We start from the raw sequence: 3,474 nt of genomic DNA, 5'->3' as shown, positions 1-3,474 counted from the left end.
CTGCTATCGTTTCAAGCTTATCGAGCAGTATGCTCGTACAAATAAAGCTATCCGTGCACACACACACTCCCCCCCCTCTCTCTCTCTCTCTGTGTGTGTGTGTGTGTGTTGCACAATCAACTTAATGTAATAACAAATGATCCAATTGCAGCAAACCAAAGTAACGTGATTAATATTTTCTCAATCTAGAGTCCGTACCACTTTATTTAAACGCTCCGAGTTTATTTCGTCAATTCTTCTGCAAATCATATTTTTCAAATTTTTACATGCGTCCTTTTTGCTACTTGAAATGGAAAATTAGCACTGCTGTGCGAAATACGATTGTGCTGGCTAGTTTATACATGTCATAATTGTCGTCTCGTTTGCTATACCGCAAGCCACGAAGAAAAAGTTACGATTACTCGTGACAGCTGGGATTTACGTTAGACAACAGTGTAGAGAAAAATCTCCTGTTATGAGATAGACTTCTAATATGAGATAGCAGGTTTTCAACATCCTAGATTCAATCATAAATCTTTTTTTTCGCAACGATCACGCGATTTAACAATAAATTTTCCACTGAACGTATTTACACCACAAGAGCAATAAACTCATGATGGAATCAACAGATGATGCCTATTAATTTGGCAAACTCCGCTGTCTCATATTAGGAGCCTACCACATAATAGGGGAAACTTTCCTCTAACATATAATACATTAGCACGCACATTCTGCTTCTGCTCTCTTACCTTATTTATTTTTGAAATTTCATAGATTAAAAAAGTTCTTGTCGTCAGATCGAAAATATATCGAGAATGCTGCTTCTTTGCCAAAATCTAATTTTCGCTCGCGTCAATGCGATTTCTTTCTGTTGCGATTTTTGCTGAATAAAGTTAAGAGTTCGGAGCGGAGAGTAGGTAATTACGAAGCGTTTTTCCACGTGAGAAAATAACTACTGAAACTGGCGAAGCTAATTAGGCTGATTTTGATTGATCGGGAAAGCTATTTCGATTACTGAAATTAATTTTGGAACTAGCATTCTTTCCTTTCAATTATAACGAACGATTTCGCATCGGTTTGATAATAAAAGAAACGACATCGGACATGAATAGATATGTAGAACTTGTAACATGAACCCCGCAATTTTGTAGACTGTCCCTGGCGTCCTTGAGCATGTGCAGGCGTTCTCCAAGGTGTATCCAATTTCGCGGGGCGAATTTACGCACCACCCTTTTGCGGGTCCTCCTCGCCTTTTACGGCAACGAATCCTCGCCTCGCCAAGAGTCCGTCCGCCTTTAAACACTATCCCCAAAGGTCAATTACCGATAAACTCGCGGCGGGGAGCACATGAGCTCGTGGTATATAAAGAAGATACGACGCGGAGGGAGAGGGGAAAGAGGGCTAAAGCACCGCTCGTAAACGCGCGATGGGAAAGATACAGCCCACGCGGTATTCGATGTAAAGCCGAGCGCGTACGTGGCTGCGGGTTAAGAAGTTGTCACGTGAGCGCGGTCGGATAGACGAAGCCCCGGGGTGTCCCATAATGCCGAAGAACCACCGAGAGCCCGAGAGAGGTCCGTTGATTTCCCCGAGATTTATAACGCCACGACAGTTTCGGGCGCGTATCTGACATTCGTCGTTTCGCCCCTCTCGTGACGCGCGGCGCTTAAAGAGCCCCACGAGCTCCCGGAAGCACGCGAGCTCGTCGTAAACGTCGCGCGGAAATTTTTGACACGCTCAGCCACACGCCGGGTACAATTTCGTGCGGCGGCACGAGGTTTGCATATCGAGCTTAGTGCAAACAGGCGAGATGCAATATCGCGTATACGATTGCATCGGTGCAGCGGGATTATTTGCCAAAGATTAATCATCGATAAGAGATTAACGGTTCATCAGTAAACGGTCAATCTTCCGATTAGCGCGACTGAAATATCTCTATCTGATAGCGAATTCGGTTGCCTGCACTAGTGCGCACTGAGTGCACGCTAGGGCTTGTTTACAGTCAATTTTTATATTTAAGGCTCGTTTTAAATATCTCTGGAAATATTTCTTAGCCAGTAAAATTATCTGTATAGCATTTTTTGGCCAAATACTCTTTGAACGTGTATTTAAAACAAAGTTAAATATAAGAATCGACTATAAACAGGCCTTGGTGCGCACTCGGTGCGCACTAGGTGCAAGCAACCAAATTCGCTATGACTGTGATAAGAGCCAACATTGATACAATAATTGATACAAGAAAAGTCCGTGGCGCGAAATATTAAATCCCCGCACGAAGCTTCGTGTCTTAAAACGTCTGCTCTTTTAAAAATATTAAGTTCCGCCTTTCTCCAGTGAAATATTTTTTCTCCGTGTCCTTAATGCCACTGAAGATATACACCTCGCGACTCTCGGGGTGATACACCCTGTCGTCGCGGGGCCGGCCCGCGCGAAAGCTCGACGAGGACGACGTTGTAAGCGGATGGCGTTGTGATAAGCGTTGTAATTTATAACCAGTCGCAGATATTTCCGCGGGCGGCTCTTAAACGGGTGGCGGCCGACGAGCGCAATCTGCGCGCGCGAGTACGCGTGTGTTAACGTTGACGCGATGAAAAACGTATTACGCCGCGCGGCGCGTTGCGCGATAACGCGCCGCGAGCCGCCCTGTAATGACATTTCCGGGACAATTTTGATTTGCATTAACGAGGCGAACGGGCGCGATTTACGTCGCAATCGTGTACCCGGCGCGATTAACGCGCAGCGCGAATCGCGCCCCGGGCGAAATCGAGCGAGGGAAACGCTGTGAGGAGGCGGAAAAACGGTATCGGTTAATGCACAAATTCATCACTGCGAGGACAAGATCGCAGCGACGAGGGGTAATTTCCCGTTTGCGATAAAACAATGTGCAATAACAATATACACATATATACGCGACAGAAATAATAAAACACGTGCATTATGCGCAAACAAAATAATTACATATTAACAATAAATTAATTTTCAATTTTCAGGCGATTTGCGCGAATATTACGCGTACGTTAGCCCGCGTGTTATTTTGTTTTTCCCGTTTAAGAGGATCCCTCAGTCATCTTTTTTACCGACACGGTCAAATATAGTCCGTGGCCCGCTAATAGAGAAATGTTCTCTAGTATGAAATAGGATTCCAATACGAAATAGCAGATTTTCAACGTTCAAATTCAATCACAAATCTTTTTCCATGCAATAAATAGAGATGTATTTTCGGGGAGGTAGGCACTAAGGCTGGTATTCATAGTCGAGTCTTATTTCAAAATCATCTTAAGCGTTGTCTTAAGACGCTAATACGGCTCTGTGATTGGTTGAAAACACATTAAGAGTATACTTGAGATGAACTTAAGTATAAGAACGGACTATGAATACCGGCCTAAGACTTGTTGATTTTCGGCGAGAAAAATAATGGGCCTAGACTAGACCAGGAATCGAACCTGGGACCTTCCGCTTGCAGGGCGAATGCTCTTCCAACTGAGCTATCCACGC

The 3,474-nt window shown here is 44.4% G+C and overlaps 1 non-coding gene across 1 annotated transcript; it reads right to left on the bottom strand.

Moving 5' to 3' along the window:
* Nucleotides 1-3,401: 3,401 nt before the first annotated feature.
* Trnaa-ugc lies at nt 3,402-3,474 on the bottom strand. The gene has a single exon. It is a non-coding gene; the product is annotated as a tRNA-Ala (tRNA).

This window comes from Vollenhovia emeryi, unplaced genomic scaffold, assembly GCF_000949405.1.
Source record: "Vollenhovia emeryi isolate VEMERY1.0 unplaced genomic scaffold, V.emery_V1.0 DF939159.1, whole genome shotgun sequence".
NCBI lineage: Eukaryota > Metazoa > Arthropoda > Insecta > Hymenoptera > Formicidae > Vollenhovia > Vollenhovia emeryi.
The sequence above is the reverse complement of the archived record's forward strand: the minus strand, read 5'-3'. Positions and strand labels throughout refer to the sequence as shown.